The 23,815-nt window shown below is 38.3% G+C and overlaps 1 protein-coding gene across 1 annotated transcript in view; it reads right to left on the reverse strand.

Annotated features, from left to right (window-relative positions):
* Nucleotides 1-23,815, reverse strand: part of LOC122793396 (nesprin-1-like) — an 876,647-nt gene that overhangs the window by 827,075 nt on the left and 25,757 nt on the right. The gene's annotated exons all lie outside the window — the stretch shown is intronic.

Below are 23,815 nucleotides of genomic sequence, written 5' to 3' on the forward strand. Positions count from 1 at the left end.
TAGTGGAGTTCTTTCATCTGTTAGTAGTAGTGGAGTTCTTTCAAGCACCCAAGATCTAACATCAATTTGCACTTCACCACATGAGCAAAAATGCATAGCTTACAACAACAGGCCTCAAATTATATAAGCAATTTCAGAATGAAGTAAATACAGCAGCCATATGTGTGCATATCTTGAGTTTCTGCATATTTCAAACAAAAACTGGGACCCAGGCAACAGACAATATTTTGTAGTTTCTTGGACACAAAGTTGTATGTTTCTTTACATATTTGCTGATTATTACGAGAGATTCCAGCAATAATGTGTGACATGAAAGCCCCCACTGTGGTATATGCTTTGGATTCCTATCAGCATTTCGAATGTTGAAAATGCCGAAGTTAATTTATTCTAACTGAAATTTCGAAATCTCAGAAGAGCGAACTGACGGAACATCGATTTCTTTCCCAGGGGAAGAAATCAGTGGGCCGTCATCGGAGTTTGCTATTTCCTCCACTGTGGTGCGGTCTCGGAGTTGGTATATTTAAGTGGGATCACTATGAAATACCGAACACCCAAACTCCCGACGCTGAAAACAACGAGACCAGATGACCAAAACCCCGCATTACTGAAAGACAAGAAGCGCGAAATGCAAAATCCCGATATTAAGGGATTTTGCATTAGCGCTTCTGGTGTTGTGGTTCAGGTAAGTATGTGTGTGTAAGTGTGTTTGTGAGGGGTGTAGTGTGTGTAAGTGTGTGCTGTGACTGGTGTGTGTGTGAGGGACTGTAATGTGTGGGTGTGAGTTTGTCCTTTGTGTCTGTGCAATCTCGGAGTCAGAATAAAAAAGTAGGGGGGTGTGGGGGGCTTGCCCCCCACATGGGGGGTGTGGGGGGCTTGCCCTCCTGCCTATGCCTAGTGTAGGATGCATTGTTTGGTTGTGGGGGGAAGGTGTGTGTATGTGTGTGTGTGTGTGTGTGTGTGTGTGTGTGTGTGTGTGTGTGTGTGTGTGTGTGTGCTGTTTGGTTGTGTAACTTTCGCGATTTTGAATTTCGCGGTTTTAAATATTCGGTATTGTGGGGTTTCGGGCATGTGGTCTTGGTGTTTTAAGCATCGGGATTTTGGGTGTTCGGTATTTAGTAGTGATTCCATTTAAGTAGGGGGGGTGTGGGGGGGTGAAGCCCCCCACTTCTGTCAGTGTTTAAAGTATTTAATTTTTTTTTTTTTTTTTGCACGGAACACCGATTTCTTTCCCTGGGAAAGAAATTGATGTTCTGTCAGTTCGCTCTTTTTTGATTTTGAACATTTCAGTTAGATAAAATTGCATTCTGCATTTTCAGCATTCAATATACTGATATAGACCCTATGCTTTTGCTTCACCTTTTACTGACATTGACCCTTTCTCTACATTAGTACCCTTCCCCTACACACATACTTGTAGCTGTCCTTCTTAATGATCCACTGCTACATTTGAAACAGTTCCTGTAAATGGCATAACTTACATGGCATATTTTCAAGAAGTAGAAATTTCAGGAAGGGAAAAGCCATGTTAACTCAGTTCTTGTAGGGAAGAATGACAAGGACAGGGAAGTAAAATGGAGATCTGAGACAGAGACTTGAGAAAAAGCTGCAAAGTAAACCTATGGCACAATCAGATGGATGGCACCACAATGCCAATGTTTTGCAGGTTATCCTTAACATAAAAAATATTAATATCTCTAATTACTGATTCACCAGTAAGGAGAGTATGATATTCTGTGACCAATTATAACAGCAATATCTGGGAGACTGTCCATACGTTTTACTTTTACTTCTTCTGCCTCACCTTCTGTAGAACCTGGTTCCAAATTGTGAGCTGAAATTTTGCAGACTACAGAAAGATTCAATTGATAAAACCATTGTGCTGTTTACGATTGTTTTGTAATGATCTTCTGTCCTGCCATCTGACAATAGCATGTGGTTCACCGAGTAAACAATGATTAGATGTTACCCCTTTCCTCTTTTCTCCTTCCCTCTTGGACTTAGAGCATGCTAAAACAAATAACCTGTTTTCTTCACCTATGCTAGTCTGAATGACTCAAATGCCAGCTCCATCCATCCAAGCTTTGTAAGTCATGTCTGACTCTTATTGTGACCCTGTGAAAACTGTTACCGCCCACAGAGGTAGCTAGACAAATGTGAAATAAAAGTTGATTGACAAACCTTTCTTGATTTCCTATGCTCATAGGTTTTTACTAACCTTACAGACAAAAAACATTATCGGGAAGTTCAACCACATCACACACTTCTGTGGGAGACAAACAATGTCTCCCATTAAATAGACTTTTTCCACATATCCTTGGTGAAAATTTGCAATCACCCATCCAGCCTGGATATAAAGGTTTCTATTTAAGCACTCTGCTTGATAGATAAGGACAGATAATTCCAAAAGTTGGGTCTATGTTGAGCTTGGCATTTGTCAAGCAATTTAGTGTTGTTGATTTGGAAGTACAGCTTTATGTATATGCTGGGTTAGGTATCTGGCATGCCATCTGGTGATGTTGGTGTTACAGGATAGGTTTAGGTGTATGTTGGGTGAGATAGCTGTCATACCATCAGGTGTTGTTAGTGTTACAGTATAGGTTTAGGTGTATGTTGGGTGAGGTATCTGTCATACCATCAGGTGTTGTTGGTATGGTGGTATAGGTTTAGGTACATGTTGGGTGAAGTATCTGTTATGCCACCTGGTGTTATTGATGTGGTAGTACTCGCTTAGGTATATGTTGGGTTAAGTATCTATGACATCATCTAGTGTTGATGTCACAGTATGGGTTTAGGTATATGTAGGGTGAGGTGTCTCTTGTCCGGTCAGGATTAAACAAACGAACAGTTGTGGATTTGGTTCAAGCAGCTTTATTATATACAAACACATTAGGATAGAGCTTAGTAACTTAAACTTAAATAAACTTATAAACAGACTGACTGCTGCATTCATACATGTTAACACTTTGGCTGTTTTCTCAGAATGGCACTGCTGCATGCACATGCTCTGTATTTATATGCACATGCCCTCACTTTGAAATGCTTCTTAAAGTTACAACACACGCTCTGTTCTACATCCTCCCTCTTTGAGAAATAAGTCATGCACTGAAAATAATAACTTTCATTGACATGCAGTTGCACAGAAATGATCCTTTGACATGCAATTATACAGAACTAAATACAAATAAAACAATCATGTCTAGGTTGCTGTGTATTTTACACTAGGTCTAGAAATATGACTTGATTGTGTGACATAAAAATTAGAAATGGATTTAGCAACAGGGACTGTCTTTAATAACTTCAGGGACATCTGGGACATCATCAGGAAAGGGAATAGGTACTGAGATATCTCCTTCAACAGGAACATTGTCTGGGTTGCTCTGAGATCTAGAGTCTGTATCACAGGTACAGTGCTACTATATCGATTCAGACACCTGTGATTTCTTCTGTATTCTACACCCTTAGATTCCACTAAGTAGGATCTCAGCTCGGCACATATACCTCTCACTTGACCAATTTGATCAAAACCTTCTGTTGTTTGCATCCTCACTATCTCTCCTTCTTTCAATGGACAAAGAAATCTACTCATTTTACCATAGCTGGACTTCTGAAAAGAATGCACTTTAAATAGCTAGGCTTTGATTGTTCTGGTGTTTTTAGCATTAGCCACCAACAAACTGGAACTGATAGGCAAGGTTGTTCTGGTTTGCCTAGAGAGAAGTCTCTGAGTAGGTGAGCCAAGTAAATTGTCATGGGGTATATTTCTGAGATTAAGCATTTTCAAGAAGATATTGGTATTGTCAAGCTTTGACCTCTCTAGTAATTGCTTTGCACTCTTTACTGCATGTTCAGCCAGGCCATTTGACTGGGGGTATTCCGGACTGCTAGTAATATGGATGTCCCACTCTTTTTCAAATTTCTGAACTAACTAACTGGTAAACTGGGTACCATTGTCAGAAATAACTTTGTGTGGACTACCATGGACTGAGAAGTGACATTTCAACTTAGTAATAACAGCACTGGACACTAAGTTAGGTAGCAGACTGATCTCAAACCAGTTTGAATAAGAATCTACCAACACTAAGTAATTGATCTCAAACCAGTTTGAATAAGAATCTACCAACACTAAGTAATTCTGATTGTTCCACTCAAATATATCAGTGGCTTCTGTTGACCAAGGTAGTTCAGGAATCTGGTTTAGCTGAAGTGGCAATTTTTGCAAATGCGGTTTAGTACTATCGCATACTGAACAAGATGAAAGCACTTTATCAATGTCCTTTGACAGAGAAGGCCAAAATACTAGTCCTCTTGCCCTTCTTTTAGTAGCTTTGGAACCTGGGTGGCCATGATGCACAATCTAAATGTGCTCATGTCATAAGGAAGTAGGAATGACAACTTTAGGACCTTTGAAAATGATACCATCTTCCATCAGCATCTGAACTCTGTAAAGAAAATAGGCTTGCACTTCTGTTGGTATATAAGATTGCTTTGATGGCCATCCAACACTGATGAAGTGGTTGAGCTTTTGCAAAACTGGATCAGTCTTTGTATGATCGCTTAGCCCATCAAGTCTTGTGGTAGAAAAATTACACAACTCAATGACATAAAAAGTCAAAATTTTCTGCATTAAGCTTTTCTGTCGAATTTCTAGGTGATCTGGATAAGGTATCAGCCAGATAAAGAAGTTTACCTTTTGTATAGACCACTTTGAAATTGTACTTTTGTAATCTAGACATCATTCCTTGTAGTCTTACTGGAGCTATATGCATAGACTTCTTTAAAATAGTGACTAGAGGCTGATGATCTGTCTCAATCTGGATAGCTCAGTCATAAATGTAATCATGGAAGTTTGAACATCTGAACACAATTGCCAAAAGTTCCTTCTCAAGCTGAGCATACTGCATCTCAGTTTGGGTAAGTGTTCTAGATGCATAGGCTATTGTTCTGCCTTCTTGAAGAATAACTGCACCAAGACCAAACTTTGAAGCATCACAAGAAAGAATTACTGGTTTGTGAACATCATAGTATCTTAATGTAGGTGGACTGGCAGTTTTTTGTTTAATGTCATCAAATGCTCTCTGGTGTTTTTCTAACCATGACCAGGCAACATTTTTACATGTCAGCTCTCTTAAAGGTGCTGATAATTCACTGAAGTCTGGTATAAACCTGCCCAAATAGTTAACCATACCAAGGAAACGATGTAAGGCTTGGATATTGCCTGGAGCTGGCATCTCAAGAATGGCTGTTTGTTTGAAAGGGTCTGGTTGTAAGCCTGTACTGGTAAATAAATGACCTGCATAACTAACTTCTGGTAGCCTGAATTTACATTTCAGAGGATTTAGCTTTTGGTTCACTTCACACACACTGTCCAAAACTTTCCTGAGATTTCTGTCATGCTGTGCTTCACCATTGCCTCCAACTAGTAAATCGTCCACTATTATAGTACATGGATAACTTGAAAAAAATTGTTCCACTGCACTTTGAAAGACTTCACTGGCAGAATTTATTCCAGAAAGGCGTTCTGAGAAATCTGTATCTACCAAATGGGGTACTGATTGTAGTCAGTAGTGAAGATTTGCGATCAAGCATTACTTGCCAAAATGAACTCTTTGCATCTAAGACAGAAAAAACAGTGGCACTTGGCATGAGTGTAGCAACCTCCTCGACTGTACGTATAGGATAATGGGGCCTCATTAATGCTTTGTTTAAGTCTCTTGGGTCAATACATATTCTGATTTCATCTGAGCTTTTCTTATGAGCAACTACCATGGAAGATACCCATTCAGTTGGTTCTGTGACTGGACAAATCACACCTTGTTGCACTATTTTATCTAAATGTATTTTGACTTTGTCCTGCATAGTTATTGGAACTTTTCTTACTGGTCTGACCACTAAACTGACCTCTGGGTCTATTTTTATTAAGTACACAACTGGAAGTTTGCCTAGCTTGTCTTCGAAAATATCAGCATACTCTGACAAAATAGTATAGGTGAAAGTGGAACTAGGACATGTGCTTACATGATGGACTTATTTGGTAAAGAAAGCAGTTATTATTTATTTATTTACATTTGTTGACCAGGAATGTCAGACTGGACGCAGGTCCATTTTCAGCGGAGGCCCAGGGAGAAAACCTCCACAAATTAAAATATTACAGACATAGTTACAGATGAAGAATCCTAGCAATTAAAATATTACAAACATAGTTACAGATGAAGAACATAGTACATTCAGTAGATAACTAGCATCTGTTCTAGCCACGAAGTCATAGCAGATATTAACAATTGTTACAATAAGAAGTTACTGCCATATAATAAGTAGATAGGCATGGAAGTATCAGAGCTTGCTGTAATCAAAGGTAGTTTGTGGGGTGGAAGAGAGGTAGAGGGTAGATGGAGTGGGAGAATTTAGAGGGGAGAGTTACAAGGGCATAGCCAGCATGTTTTTAGGTGTGCTTTAAGTAAAGCTTTGAAGTGGGTGCATGATGGTAGAGAGGTTATTGTGGGGGGGAGGGTGTTCCATAATTTGGCTATAGTGCTGGAGAATAGTGCTTCTCCAGCAGTGTTATTGGCTCTAGTAACCTGTAATTGATTTTTGTTGCTGGATCATAGTGGTCTGATGGTGAGATAGGGTTGGAGTAGATACTAGAGGGATGGGACGTTTAGAGGATGGTTAACCAGTTTGTAGGCGAGTGCGAGTTGATACCATTGAAGGAGGCGAGGGAGTTCTAGCCAGCCTAGTTCAGTAAGTGAGAGACAGTGGTGAATGTGGTAGGATGCCCCGGTGGCGAATATGGCAATTTTGTTGTAGCAGGTCTCGAGTTTATTCAGATAGCATTGCCTTAGGTTGGTATATATTGGAGAGGCATAAAGTAGGGTGGAGATAAGGTGCGAATTTGCAACTGAAATCCTAGCTGCTTTGGTGAGGAGCTGCTTATTTCTGTATAAGGCTCCTAGTTTTTGGTGGACTTTGTTTATGGTCATGGATATGTGGATGTCAAATTTGAGATTGTTGTCTATTTCAACTCCTAGCAATTTGGTGTGATCTGTTGGGTGGATAGTGGTGTTGTCTTTTGCTGTGATGTTAAAGTGAGAGTTGTTTTGAGTATGTTTGGTGGGTTTGAAGATGAGGAGTTTAGTTTTGTTTGGGTTGAGTATTAACTGGGCATCGCATAGCCAAGTTTCATCAGAGGAAAAGGCATCCTGTCTGAACTTTTGCAGTTTGGGTAGGGACTGGGCTGAGCAGATGATGGTTGAGTCATCTGCATATTGTATGTGTGCCACGTTTGGTGGCAGAGGCTAGATTATTGGTGAAAATAGAGAAGAGTAGGGGTCCAAGGATGGATCCTTGGGGAACACCAATAGAGACAGGTAGTTGGGGAGATATGTCATTTTGCCATACAACAGATTGCTGGCAGTCAGACAGGTAACTTTGAAACCAGTTGGTGACTGATTGAGAAAAGAATAGGTTATTGAGTACAGAGAGGAGTTGTTTGTGTGGGACCATGTCAAATGCTTTAGATAGGTCTAGGAAAGTAGCAGAGGAGAGATGGCCATTGTTTTTATGGTGAAGGATAGTGTTAGTAAAAGAGAGTAAGGTAGTGCTGGTGCTATGGTTTGGTTGGAAACCATGTTGAGTATTAGAAAGGAGGTTGTTAGTAAGGAGGTAGTCTGAAATTTGAGAGTGAATGCATCTCTCTAGTATTTTGGAGAGTGGAGATAGAATCGCTATGGGGCGGTAGTTGGTTAGTTCTGTGGAGGGGCCGTCTTTGTGAAGAGGAATGATGTGTGATATTTTCCATAGTGTAGGAATGTAGCATTCTGACAGAGATCGGTTAATCAAGATAGATACTGGGTAGGCTAGGGCGTCAGCTGCAATTTGTAGGAATTCACTTGGGAGGTTGTCTACCGCTAATTTTGTGGGTTTAAGTTTAATTAAGAGTTTTTCATTCTTAAACTGTCTCTGAGACCTAATAATGACTGCACAGGTCTTCTGACTACATAAAATTGCAAGTTGAAACTGTTCTCAGCTGAATAGCATGAAAGCACTACTGAGCCTTCAGTTTGAATCTCTTCACCTCCATAAGCAACAAGGTTCGCACAACTGGCCACATAAAGTTGTTCACCAGCTCTTAGTCTAGCAAATGTTTCTGCTGACATAACATCGCACTTTGAACCAGTGTCTACTTTTCAGTTCTGTGGGTTTGCCATTGATCAGGACAGTACAAATCACTTCATTTTTTGCAAACAAATCTACTGCATTAACCTTTTCACCAACCACTGATGCACCATCTACATAGAAAGTTGAGTTGCAGCTTTCTATATGATCAGCTTGCTTTTTTGAGTGACCTTTCTTAATAAATGAATGAGGCTTGCTTGATTTACAAGACTTTTAAATGTGGTTTCATTTTTTACATGTATGGCATTGCTGGCCAAATCCTATACACTTTTCTTTTTTAGACTCATCATTGGCACCCCAATTACAACAGTTAACAATAAGACTTGACTTGCGTTTTGCTGACTCACTCTTATGCTGCATTGAGCATGTCTGTTTTACTGATCTAGTCTTAGAACTTGCTGGAAAGTTATGGGTTCTCCCTGGAAATTCTGCAGGGGCTGCAGCTGCCATGTGCTTAGGCTTCTTTCTGTTAGCCACGTGCTACATGCTGTCAACGTTTGCTCTAGAAGCTGCTGAAACCATGCTCTTATCACTTGCAAGCATATTTGTGTGCCTTTCTGTAAGCTCATGTAGCTGACAAATCTCTATAGCTTTGCTCAATGTTAAATCACTGTCACGAAGCAAAATCTTTCTCACTGCAACATTATTAACACCAAACACAAGCTTGTCTTTTATCAACTCATCTTTCAAATCACCAAACCTGCATGTTTTAGCTTTGTTTTTCAAGTCAGTAATATCGGCTGCAAAAGGTTTTCCTGGATTTTGGTCTCTTGTATAAAATAGGTGTCTCTCCAATGTAACATTTGGGGGTTACACATTTCTTTAATTTATGTTTCAAGCACTCAGGGTCCTCCCTTGATTCAGCCTGTAAACAATATGGCAGTAGCGCTGTCGCCTCACAGTTAGACGTTGCCCATTCGATTCTCAGTTAGAGCGTCTTCTGTGTGGCGACATGCGTGAACGGGTGTTCCTTCATTGAAGGTTGTGTGTTAGGCCTGGCAAGCCAGCACATAACACTCTGCTGCCAATCATTAGTGGACCGGAGTTCCGTTGTGGTGACCCCTAACTGGGAAAAGCCGAAAGACACAAACAAACAAACTGCTGGTGCATACACAAATGAACACTCTCTCTCAATGGTTTCTGACCCCGCTACGTTATGCAAAATAAATGCCCTTGTACGTGCATCTTTATCAGAAAACGCTGCTTGTATGAATATATCGTATTCCTACTCAAATATCATTCAATTATCTGCAATATTATGATCAAACACAAGTGGACTGGGTTTGCGAAATGCCTCTGCCATATCAACACACAGTCTTTACTACTGTCTATATATATGCCAGAAATGTATGTCAAAACTTGTAATTATGCCTAATAGCACAATAGACTCTTCAGAATAACTGTACTTTGTAAAATAAGTCTCCATAGCACAAGAACACTTTGAAACAAGTATACTTTGTGAAACCACTCCTTAGTGTAAGAAACACTTCAAAATGACTGCACTTTGCGAATGAAATGTACACACCAAAAGAAACCTATCGAAATGGCTGCACTTTAAGAAATAACTTTGTACAGTGTAAGAAACACTTTGAAATTAATTCACTTTGTGAATAAAATGTACACAGCACAAGAAACTTTTCAAAATGGTCATATTCTGACCACCTTTCAAAATAACTGTACTTTGCACACAGTAAACTCTTTGAAATAATTGCATTGTAATAAAGCACACACTGCAAACATTTTGCACACTCTGCGATACTTCAAAAAACTTTAGTTATACTTTGAATAGCTCTGGTTAATGCAAAACAGTAGCTCATGTCAAAACATGGTAGTTTACTAAAAAGCATGTAGTCACATTGCTTTTCTATGCTTATTTTGCCCTTTTATTGTTATGCACATTTGACCTCTTATCCTGCTCATTATACTTTTCTTGTGCTCGTTTTACTTTTAACATGCTCGTTATGCAAAGGGGAAGTAACTCTGAACACCCACACAATTATTTCTGATAATTTTATCAGTTATCATGGTTTCAAATATTTCATTTAATCAATAATGCATTTCCTGCCTTTCATTTGTTTAATAATGCATTCTGTGCTACTTGTTTGATTAATAATGTGATGTGTGCTTTGTGAATGCTTCACATCATTTTCTTTACAAAATAAATCATTTATACAAGTTTTGGTTACCTGTAGTTTGTTTCTGTCCTTTTTTTAATCATTTGAAGACTGTATCACCCAAGCTGCTCAATGTACCTTCACCATTAACTCTGCACTTCATGGCTTGAAGAAGTTGCACTCTCTATCCCAGTTCTGACACCAGGTCATTTGTCCAGTCAGGATAAAACAGATGAACAATTGTGGGTTTGGTTCAAGCAGCTTTATTATATACAAACATATCAGGATTCAGGCTTAATAACTTAAACAAACTTATAAACAGACTGACTACTGCACTCATACATGTTAACACTCTGGCTATTCTCTCAAAATAGCAATGCTGCCTGCACATGCTCTCTTTTTCTATGCATGTACCTTCACTTTGAAATGCTTCTTAAGTTACAACAAACATTTTGTTCTACAAAGGTATCTGACACAAAAATCTGGTGCTATTGATGTGGTAGTATATGTTTAGCTACATTGGGTTAGGTATCTGTTATTGCATCTGGTGTTGTTCATGCGGTAATATAGGTTTAGCTCTATGTTGGGTAAGGTATCTGTCACACCACCTGGTGTTGTTCATATTGTTGTATAGGTTTATGTACATGTTGGGTAGGCTACCTATCACACCATCTAGTGTTGTTGATATGGGAGTACAGGTTTAGGTATATGCTGGGTTAGTTATCTGTTATAACATCTGGTGTTGTTAATATGGTAGTATAGGTTTAGGTATGTTCGGTGAGGTATCTGTTATACCATCTGATGTTGTTGATGTGGTACTACAAGGTTTAGGGAAATATTGGGTTAGGTATCTTTCATGCTATCTGGTGTAGTTGATGTGGTGGTATAGGTTTAAGAATATGTTGGGTGAGGCATCTATCATACCGTCTGGCGGTGTTGGTGTGGTAGTATAGTTTTATGTACATGCTGTGTGAGGTATCTGCCACACCACCTGGTAGTTGTTGGTGTAGTAGTATAGGTTTGGGTACATGTTGGGTTAGGTATCTTTCGAACTATTTGGTGTTGATGTGGTAGTACAGCTTTAGGCATATGTTGAGTGGGGTATCTGTCAAGCCATCTGGTGTTGTTTATGTGGTAGTATAGCTTTAGGTACATGTTGAGTGGGGTTTCTGTCAAGCCATATGGTGTTGTTGATGTGGTAGTACAGGGTTAGGTATATGTTGCGTTAGGTACCTGTTATAAAGTCTGGCATTGCTGATGTGCTAGTGTAGGCATAGGTATATGTTTGGTTAGGTATTTGTTTTACCATCCGGTATTGTTGATGTGGTACTATAGGTTTAGTTATATGCTGGGCAAGGTGTCTGTCACTCCATCTGCTGTTACTGATGTGGTAGTACAGGTATATTTTGGCTTAGGTATCTGTCACACCATCTGGTGCTTTTTTGTAGTATAGGTTTAGGTATATGTTGGGTGAGACATCTGTCACACCACCTGGTGTTGGTGATGTGGTAGTATAGGTTAAGGTATATGTTGTGTGATATATCTGTTATACTATCCTGTATTGTTGATGTGTTAGTATAGGTTTAGTTATTTGTTGGGTGAGGAATCTGTCACATCATCTAGTGTTGTTGATATGGTAATACAGGTTTAAGTATATGTTGGGTGAGGTATCTGTCACATTGATGTGGTAGTATAGGTTTAGTTATATGTTGTGAGGTATATGTCACACCATCTAGTGTTGTTGATGTGGTAGAACAGGTTTAGGTAAATGCTGGGTTAGGTGTCTGTCATGCCATCTGGTGCTGTTGATATGGTAGTACATGTTTAGGTATATCTTGGGTTAGGTATCTGTCACTCCATCTGGTGATGTTGATGTTGTAGTATAGCTTTAGGTATATGTTGAGTGGGGTATCTGTCAAGCCATCTAGTGGTGTTGATGTGGTAGCACAGGTTTCGGTATATGTTGGGTTAGGTATCTGTCATGCCGCCTGGTGTTGCTGGTGTGGTAGTATAGGTTTAGGTAAATGTTGGGTTAGGTATCTGTCATACCATCTGGTGTTGATGTGGTAGTACAGCTTTAGGTATATGTTGAGTGGGATATCTGACAAGCCATCTGGTACTGCTGATGTGATAGTATAGGTTTAGGTATATGATGGGTGAGGTATCTGTCACTCCATCTGGTGTTGATGTGGTAGTAAAGTTATAGGTATATAGGTAGGTATATGTTGACTTAGTTATCTGTCACACCATCTAGGTTTAGGTATATGTTGGGTGAGACATTTGTCACACCACCTGGTGTTGGTGATGTGGTAGTATAGGTTTAGGTGCATGTTGGGTGAGGTATCTGTTATACCATTCTGTATTGTTGATGTTAGCATAGGTTTAGTTATATGTTTGGTGAATTATCTGTCACACCATCTAGTGTTGTTGATGGAGTAGAACAGCTTTAGGTAAATGCTGGGCATGATATTTATCACACCATCTGGTGTTGCTGATGTGGTAGTGTAGGTTTAGGTATATGTTGGGTTAGATATCTGTCATACCATCTGGTGTTGATGTGGTAGTACAGCTTTAGGTATATGTTGAATGGGGTATCTGACAAGCCATCTGGTACTGCTGATGTGACAGTATAGGTTTAGGTATATGATGGGCGAGGTATCTGTCACTCCATCTGGTGTTGATGTGGTAGTAAAGTTATAGGTATATAGGTAGGTATATGTTGACTTAGTTATCTGTAACACCATCTAGGTTTAGGTATATGTTGGGTGAGACATTTGTCACACCACCTGGTGTTGGTGATGTGGTAGTATAGGTTTAGGTGCATGTTGGGTGACTTATCTGTTATACCATTCTGTATTGTTGATGTTAGTATAGGTTTAGTTATATGTTTGGTGAATTATCTGTCACACCATCTAGTGTTGTTGATGGAGTAGAACAGTTTTAGGTAAATGCTGGGTATGATATTTATCACACCATCTGGTGTTGCTGATGTGGTAGTGTAGGTTTAGGTATATGTTGGGTTAGGTATATGTCATACCATCTGGTGTTGATGCAGTAGAATAGGTTTAGGTAGATGTTGGGTTACATATCTGTCACACCATCTGATGTTGTTGATGTGGTAGTACAGGTTTAGGTATATGTTGGGCTAGGTATCTCTCATACCATCTGCTGTTGTTGATGTGGTAGTCTAGGTTTATGCCTTTAGAACTTGTGTTTGCTTTATTGTTTATTTCTATTTCATTGAAGGAGTTCAAAGAATGCTGAGTCACTCATAGCCAGGAGGGTGAAGCAGAGAACACATCTCAGGATCCTGTATGATAATGAGTACAGGATCAGGTATTTTTGTTTGTCAGAGTAGCTTAGTGTACTGGGACCTTTTAGATGAGGAAACATTGGGGTGTCTCAAGCTGGTTTAGGTGCTTAGTGAGGTGTATGCAAAAGGGTGCATCATATTCAATGATGGGCATAATATAGAATGAATGAAGTAGGACTATGACTTCTTTGGACACTGATGAGCTATCATGAAGGATAGAATGAGCTAAACAGAAGGATTTTCTAACCACCAGAGAGATGTAGTAGTCAAAGGAGTGTTTGTTATCAGTATGTATACCCAAGTCCCTGATGGCTGTGTCAAATTTAAGTAGAGTATTATCTGTATGGGAAATGATAGTGATGCTAGATTCACCAAACAAAGCTATGCTTCATTTCTTACTGTTGAAGGTTAGCCTGTAATTATTGCAATAAGCATTTATTTGGTCCATTTCTTGATGGAGAATTGTAGTATCAGAATGGAGGTTGATTCCCCCACCCCAGTTTAAAATCATCAACTAACATGGCTTGGTTATCTGTAACCTCTTACTATTGCCTGTTATGTTGGAGAAACGTATACCAAGGATAATGGGACCCAGGACAGAGCCCTGTGGGATACCACTGGTGATATTTCTTGTCTAAAGTAAATGCTTTAAAACTTAACATTTATTAAAATCATCAACTAACATGGCTTGGTTATCTGTAACCTCTTACTATTGCCTGTTATGTTGGAGAAACGTATACCAAGGATAATGGGACCCAGGACAGAGCCCTGTGGGATACCACTGGTGATATTTCTTGTCTAAAGTAAATGCTTTAAAACTTAACATTTATGGGTTCTTTCAGACGGGCAGTTAAGTATCCATCAAAATGTGTATGGAATAATGTTGAGTTTGGAGAGTTTGTCAATAATCCCAGCATGTGGGATAATGTCAAAGCCCTTATTATGGTATTGATACCACATGCCCCTTACTCATGGACTTATTAACCCTTTCAAAGAACTCAGCCAAGATTAGCAGGCATGATTTGTCATTTATACAGGTAAACTGGTGTGTACCAGGATATAAGGTTACATATATCATTATGTATTAGTTCAGCTATAACCCAGTCCATAGTCTTGAATATAATTATAGTGACATTAATAGGCTTGTAATTCCTAGCGTCATTAGAAGGTACTCCTGTATGCAAGAGCATCAGAACAGCCATTCTGCACACCTCGAGGGCATAGACAATGGATAAAATCAGATTGAAGAGCTGATGGAAGATTTTGTTAGATGGGACCTTGCACTTCTCAGCAGACATCCAGAGATATTTTTAGGACCCAGTGAAGTATAATTTTAAGTTTAAACACCGTTAAAAAGATTGATTGAGGCTGGGGTATTGATAAGTAGAATATAGTGGACAGGGGAGAGGGTAGTTGGATTGAAATTGGTAGAGAATCTGTCCACAATAACGTTAGCAATGTCCTTGGTGTAAAAGAAGGAGGTATAATTGGACATAAGTTCAGTAGAGAATTGTAGGTTTTCTCCATGCTTCCCAATATAGTTTATATTGTAAAATTTATTTTAAACATTATAAATTTTATTTTAATTGTATTCTGCCTGACATTGTTGATGTTGTATAACTTAAAGGATTTTGTTTGCACTGCATGTACTAGAGCTTTTCTCTCTGGGCCTCCGGTGGAAAGAGGCTTTTGTACCAATCCAGGCTTCCCTGGTTAATAGATTGAAATAAAATAAAATAAATAAATAATAGTTGAAAAAGGCTGTATGATTGTATTTTAAAACAGCTACAACCCTAAGTTCATAGCTGGTCTTATATTTCCTAATTGTATGTTTCCGGGACTTACTAGTTTTAAATCTTTTTTATAATGACAAAGTAAACATATTTTAATGATGTCCACGAGGTTTCACTTTTTATTATGGAGTTTACTGATGCAGTAGTTCCACCATACAGTTTACTTTGAAACTTGCCACTATGTTTAAATTGGACTGATATGGATGCCCCAATGCGCCTATCCTAGAGGGAGTGAAATTCAAAGCAATATGCAGCAGCTTCAGTTACAAGGTTTGATGGCGAGCTGTACCAACTGTGATAATCAATAAGATTAGTAAATAATAAATAATTCTTTTTGGAGTAATCTCTGAGTGTAGATGAGTTAATAGGGTCCACAAAGCAGATTTTCATAGGGAGGATCACAGTAAGATGGTCATATCTGACCAGGAAGGGTAACAAGTGGAATGCTGCAACAATTTCGTCAAGGACATTGACATCCAGAAATCTCTGAGTATCTTTGCTGCTTGCAGTAAATGTTTGTCATTTTACATGTAGATAGTTGAAGTCACCCATAAGAAAGGTATTTAGTTCAGATGTTAACTTTTCTAACTGGTAGTCAGAAGTGTTCACACATGGGAATCTATAATAGGCTATAATGTGAATCTTCCAGATTTGTATATGCAAAATATGGTGAAAAACAATGGTGTTATGAAATAAATGCCAAAATTCCTCACAGATGCCAGTGATTCTGAATGCATAATAGGTACAGTCAATATAAAAGAATAATTTGTTTTATTTTTATTGTTTTTAGGATCAGAACCTGGATGAGATTCATATAAAATAATGCAGTGGAAACCACAAACATCACAAAAACTTTTGCTTTCATTCTCTAGGTTTTTTTCAATGTGGGCAGCAACTGGACATGATGAATGTTTATAAACAGGATGCATGTGTGATTTAGTGACACAGTATAGCAGGGAAAGGTGATCAACAGGGCTGTACACTGTGTATGCTAATGGTATAATGACATTATTACAGTTAGGAAAACAATATGGTGGAGTGATTTAGAAATGTATGAAGTCCATGATGTGAAGCTCCACCACCAGTGACTTTGACCACCTTAAAATCCTGGAGTTATCACAGGGAAGTAAAGGCAGAATGTTAGGGGTAGCCACAGCATTAGTAAATGTGTATATGCAACAGACTGTAACTGTCGCTATTTGCCAAAACATTCTATATTATCAGTCTCTGCGGGGTTGTGCCATCTGCCCACACAACATTTAATGGACTTAATGGGCTTCATGACATCATTTTAAAATGGTACAGTGTAAAGGTAAGATTTGAAAAGTATTTTTATACTGTTTGGAAATATTCAAAACATGCAGACAACACTATGCTATGGAAAGTCTGTACTGACAGTAATATGCACGGCAGTGCTTACATAATCTAGTTGCAGACGACATCAGAAACCAAGAATGGATATGTGCAAACCACTCAAAAAACTCCGGTACCAACCAATAAGCGAAACAGTTCCAATAGACTCCACTCTAGTTCTTTAATCCACAAGTTGAATCCACATAACGCCAGGACATACTATACATACGACAAAAACTGATGTTAAAAACAGAACACTTAAACTAACATAGTACACAAGGACTAGCAAAACGCTGAAACAGCATACCATCAACAACCACATTAATTCTGCTGACAGTAGAGGTCTTACAAATAGGATAGCCCATTGCCTTAATCTTATCTTAATACCCAGCTGAGAACACCATGGAAAAAGTGAGTTGCACATACATGCACAGTTAAACATGTATGCCATCTCAGACCATGGATGTGAACAGAATGTTTTAGAGTTTATACAGTTACTTAAAAAAAAAAAAAAAAAAAGCAACATGAAAATTTTCCGGACACCTGATTGGGCTTTGCGACTATGCAACATTTTTATCCCCTTAATCTAAGCACTTACCACTGCTGAATTCCAGAGACTTGGGAAGGATGAAGTGAAAGAGGCAATCACCCCGGATGCTGGCTTTTAGGTGTCAAACATCACAAAGTACAATTCATCTGTATTTAAGAAAGTTGAACTGCAACACTATTGATAGTTTTGTTGATTCTTGGCCGCTCTGTGTATCACTTTTGGCTCATGAAAAAACAAACTGCGTGTTTATCCTTATATTTTATGTAAGTTATGATCCTCACATAGAAAACAGAATTCTAAACGGGATGTTGAATGCAGTGGGTGACACTGTTTAAGCCACCACTATATTTGTTTCTTTGCTGGGGAGTTCAGCCATAACCAAATGCTAACTAGTAGCAGATGCATTTAACTAGTAGTTGAAGTACTTTTTTTTATTTAAAAAAGGAACAATCACTCAACCAGTAACCACATCTCCCCAAGACAATCAGGACAGCAGATCCAAGGAAAAAATAGCCTTTAATGTTCACCAACACAGTAACAGCAGAAATTCACAAAAAAATCAGTTTAGCTCGCTTTCACCCAGTAAAATATGAGGCTTCTTCAGAACAAAGAAGCATCCCCATCCAGTACATTTAAATAATGCAGCACAACCAATCACATCCATAAATCAATTAAGTGTGCATACCATCAATTAATTACCATAGAATAACCTAATTAAAAGCATAATGAAGATGAAATGCAGCTCTGGTACTCAGAAAATGCATGTTACATCCACTGTAAAATAGAGGTATATTTGGTTTAAACCTTAAAATCCAGTTCATAAAATCAATGTCAAAACTTTACTATAACAATAAATATCTTATTAAATAAAAATAGGAAAAATACATATATAAAATACATCGGTCATTCAGAACAATAAATACAATACTAATAACAGCAAAATATTTTGTTGTTGTTGTTGTGTCTTTCGGCTTTTCCCGGTTAGGGGTCGCCGCAGCGGAACTCCGGTCCGCTAATGACTGGCAGTAGATTTTTACGTGCCGAGTTGCCAGCTCTGACACACAACCTTCAATGAAGGTACACCCATTCACGCATGTCTCCACACAGAAGACGCTTTAGCTGAGAATCGAACAGGACAATGTCTTACTGTGAGGCGACAACGCTACCGCAGCACCACCACCGCAGTGTAACAGCAAAATATTTAGTAAATAAATAAAAATATAAATATAAATTTTACAATTTAGCAGCCCTGAGTTTTAAAACACAGTTAATACTAATATGGTCATTGAGACCAGGGGGTGTACCCGCGTCTAACTTCAACTTCCAAAACAGTTCTCTGTATTCCACCCTGGACTCCCAGCTCCCTCCACGCGGATCGACTAACACTTGCTCTAACACAAAAAATTTTATTATCATGTCCTTACATGTTAAAGAGTGTCTATAAAAAGCATTTGATTCCTTTCCTCTAGAAACCTCGTATAAATGCTCATAAATCCTTCTCCTAAGTGGTCTCTTGGTCTTACCAATATAAAAACTCTGGCAATTTTCACAAATCCCAGTATATACCACCCCTTTCGTACTACAATTGTAGTACTTTAATGCTTTCAACCTAAAGCCCCTTGATGGAATATATAACTCACCCTTATCCAAAATGTATCCACATTGTTGGCAGGCTCCACATTTGTGAGTCCCCTGTCTTACTTCATCAGTAACCTGTCTAACAACCTGTTTCCTTTCAAAGAGTTCTTTAAGATTGGTGTCCCTCCTTCTAACGAAAGTATGATGATTCGGAAGAAATGTTCTAGTGTCATCATTGAACTTTAAAATATGCCAGTGTTTTTTAATAATGTCTTCCACTTGGGTGGATGTAGTAGAAAAGGTGTGAATGAAGGCCCCTCTGTGTTTAAGATCACCTTCCTCAGATACCTCCACTTCAGGCGGACCCTTACTTAACATGGGAAAAACTTCCTTTCCCCGTTCATAATAACCTCATTGGCCATGTTGTCCACCAATTGTTTGGGAGAACCTCTCTCTAAAAAAAGTGAGGTTAGGGTTCTAACCTCTTCTAAAAATTCGGCAGTCACGCTGGTCATTCTAGAGGCCCTAATCATCTGCCCCTTCACTATCTCTTTTTTTGATAATAAGGGTGTCTCAAAATGTAAGTATGAGTTAGAAAACGAAACCTTCTGGTATAATTTGGACTGAAAGCAGTGGTTAATCACATCCTTATAAAGTGTAATGTCTAAATAATTGATGGAAAAATCACTAACTGTGTATGTAAAGGCCAGGAAATCAGTAGTTTGGTTAAAATACACCATAAAATCATAAAATTTCTCTCTAGGCCCATCCCACAGTAAACAAATATCATCCAAGTAATGGGTGTAGAATGTGACGTAACTCTGCCAATCTGTGTTAAGAACAAATTTTTGTTCCCAGTAGTACAAAACACAGTTAGCGTATAGGGGGGCATAAGTGGCCCCCATCACAACACCTTTCCTTTGTTGGTAAAACTCAACATTAAAGTGAATAAAGTTATTTCAAAGGATGGTGTACATAAAATCCATAATCAAGTTTAGGGTGTTCCCGTCCAACCCTGATTCTGTTAATAAAATTTCACCAAACCATTCTAAACCCTTTTTGTGTGGCATGCTTGGAAACAACTCAACCACATCAATAGTGACTAACCAAACCTCCGGACCATATTTATCTTTAGACATTCTTCTCAAAAAGTCCCAAGAGTCCTTCATTATGTGTATCACAGAGTTCAAGAACTTTTTTAACTGAGAATCTATAAAAATAGCTAGAGGTTCAGTAATGCTCCCTGCACCAGCCAGAGTAGGTCTGAATTTCATACTGTTGATCCCTTTGTGGGTTTTAGGGATACCAAATATGCAGGGAATCTTATTTTCTACATGTAGAAAATTGTATAGCTTTTCATTAAAACTCACCTGCAATAAATGGTCCAACAAGTAAAAAAATTAATTTTAGCATAAGCAATATTGATCTCATTACGAGAAACTGTCGTGTAGTGTTCTGGGTCTTGCAGGATTTTAAATATATGTGTGTCATAATCATCATTATACATTAACACCACCCCTCCACCCTTGGCAGGCTTCATAACTCTACATTTTTCTTCTCTCAACTGTTCAAGTAAAAATGTTTCTTCTTCTATGTAGAAAACGAAATGCCACTATAGCAAAGAGACCTAAGTTAAATGAAGTAAATGGAGTGAATAGTAAACTTCGGACTCAACACGACTAGGCAAACTCTTTAAACAAAAAACTGTATGCTTTATTTGGTAAGCGCTTTCGCGTACCTTCCTGTACGCTTCTTCAGACCATGAATATTACAACAAACTAACAGCTTTTTATACAATGACTTAAACACACTTGATTGTTTAATAACAATTAAACACAATAGGCAATTCAATGAAACAATTAAAACAACAACATTAAAGGGGCATGCTCTAAAAACACTTATGCAAAAAAACACTTATGCAAAAGAAACTTGAATTCATATGTAGACTAAAAGGATGCTAAACCATCACTATGTAATAAATAAATAACTTAGTTTATAGCATATATATATAAGTCAAAAAGAACTGAAAGCAGCTCAAACATGTTGATAGCAAATAAATATTGATTTAAAATTGTATAGTGTATGTAAATATGAAAATATGAAAATATAGAAATATATTAATATAAATATATAAACTTAAATAAGTATATAAGTATCATTAAAAAGTATCATTAAAAAGTTAAATAAATATACAGATCAAGGTATTAAGTTATGTTTCTTCTTCTGAAAGGTTCAAACTAATCCTGCCTTTAATGTCAAGATTCCTAACTTCACTTTCCACCAGCTCCTCAAACATTTTTAATGCCTGATTAACTGGTGGGTTAAACAGGCTTTTTCTACTCAGTTCTTCTCTATTCAGTTTCTGTCCCTTGAAGAAAATTTGTAAGTTTGTTTAATATACATTTTCAGATCTATTAATGTATTCACCATAGACCTGGGTCTGGTGGGTACAAAATGAAACCCCTTAGTGAATGGTTTAAAATACACATCATTAATAACCATATCTGTGAAATTATATATAGTAAACTTATATTTTTTACATATTCTTTGTCATCATCTGAGTTCACTTGTAACATGTTCACAATGTAATCATTTTCCTCTAGTGGTGTCAACGACCCCATTAAGTCAGTCGAAAATTCCAACTCTTCACTGGGAACCTGTCCCCCACCCCCAACCCCCTTAGTGTTGGGGGTTTTGGTATGAATGGTTCCTCTGTTTTTGAGCAAGTCTTTCGCTTCTTCTTACTAATGGTTCCCCTAAAGGGTAATCTGTATGCTCATCAATGTTGTTATTGTCGCCTTCCGTCTCATTACGAACCGAGTACCCATGGTCCTCATTAGAAGTAGAAGGGCCAGTTTTGAAAAGGGGATACGCTCTCCCTTCTCTGTACTCCAAAAGGTCCCTTTCTAACTTCCTAATTTTTCCATTAATAATTTTGTCACAGTAATTGTCAACATCCTGAAACAACCCTTCATATTTACATTTATCAAAATTAGACATACTCTCATTAACAACTTTATTGTGCGGAGAATTCACCTCATTTAACAGAACCTCTCTCTGGTTCTCATAGTCTTGGACCATTAATTTTAACAGTTCAGCCCCAGTCTTGTTAAATAGTTCTGTTAACTGTTGGTAAAGCCAACTGTTGTGTTTTACGTTGTTGGGGTATTTAAAAATTCTCAGTCCCTTAGGGACCCAGTTAGCTGCAATACATTCACTCAGGTGATCAATTTCTAACTGGTTAGTTTTGAAGGAATACAGCTTTTCTTTGAACAGTTTAAAATTTTCGTCAAAAGTCTCTATACTGTTATTGAAAGTTTTTTCACTGAAGTTAAACCTTCGATTAGTCCAAGAATCAAAATTAAATTGGTTGTCAGCACCTTTGCCTCCGTTGCAGCTATGGCTGCTTGGTTTGCTGTATAAATCTCGTTTTTGTTGATTATGATGCTCTGAATGCTGTGAAGTGGCCATTCGCCTCTCTTCCTCATTTACAATACCTTGGTTCGTCGTCACACGCACGCTGCATGTATTTTGCTGTTCAAACAGCTGATTCTGATTACCAGGCATCCCAGCCTGAGAAGAAATAGGGGAACTGTTAGTGTTCTCCACTAGCTGAGTTAAAAGAGCCAGTACCGTATTAAACTCGCCTCTCGTCACTGGCGAGTTCTCATCTCAGACCATGGATGTGAGCAGAATGTTTTAGAGTTTATACAGTTACTTAAAAAAAAAAAAAAGCAACATGAAAATTTTCAGGACAGCAAATTGGGCTTTGTGACTATGCAAAGTTTTTATCCCCTTAATCTAAGCACTTACCACTGCTGAATTCCAGAGACTTGGGAAGGATAAAGTGAAAGAGGCAATCACCACAGATGCTGGCTTTTAGGTGTCAAACATCACAAAGTACAATTCATCTGTATTTAAGAAAGTTGAACTGCAACACTATTGATAGTTTTGTTGATTCTTGGCCGCTCTGTGTATCACTTTTGGCTCATGAAAAAAATGTGCACTTATCCTTATATTTTATATAAGTTATGATCCTCAAATAGAAAACAGAATTCTAAAAGGGATGCTGAATGCAGTGGGTGACACTGTTTAAGCCACCAGTATATTTGTTTCTTTGCTGGGGAGTTCAGCCATAACCAAATGCTAACTAGTAGCAGATGCATTTAACTAGTAGTTGAAGTACTTTTTTTTATTTGTATTTATATAGGTGTATGTGTGTTTTCTTACATAGAAGAAAAATAGAATTTTCAACCATGTGTTGGTATTTTTTGCAGGAAGGAAAATAAAGGCTTCAGGTATCCCAACCTGTCATGCTTTGGTTGAATTGGTGTCATGTTGCATTGCTAGACCTATCTTTTTAGTGCATGACTTGTTTAGTTTATGGGAATTCCTCAACCACAGCCTGCAGAGATCATCTGTTTAAATATGTCAAGCTGTAAGATTATGCTTTGTCTGTCAAACTATGCAGTGCCTTGAATCATAGCCACAGCTGACTCATCTGGTAGCCAGTGCCACTCCTTGATATGGCACCCTTAAACTCTAAGTTGAAGAACCAAAAGGAGAAGATGAAGAGAAAAAGGTCTTAACAAAAACACTCCTACAGCACACTGCTAAACCCAAGCAAATTATTTGCTACATTATACCAAGCAGTCTGTAACAATGTATACCATACATGAAGCACTGAAGCAAGCACTTCCATAAACAGCACAGCAGTATAACTCACTTCACATTGAAATGCTGGTATGGAAGTGAATACTAGTACTCCAAGTTATACCCTCCCATCCCTTCATCACCTTCTGCCTAGGGGCGACTGCCCCCTTCGCCCCACCATGGCTACACTGCTGCACCTTGTAGGTGTTATCACTGTATAAGTTTTAGGTTTTCTCGTACTTCGTTCTTTCGTTTCTTAGTCAACAACTTAGGGGTATTAACTGACATC

Source organism: Protopterus annectens, chromosome 1.part0, assembly GCF_019279795.1.
Source record: "Protopterus annectens isolate FY-2018-M chromosome 1.part0, PAN1.0, whole genome shotgun sequence".
NCBI lineage: Eukaryota > Metazoa > Chordata > Ceratodontiformes > Protopteridae > Protopterus > Protopterus annectens.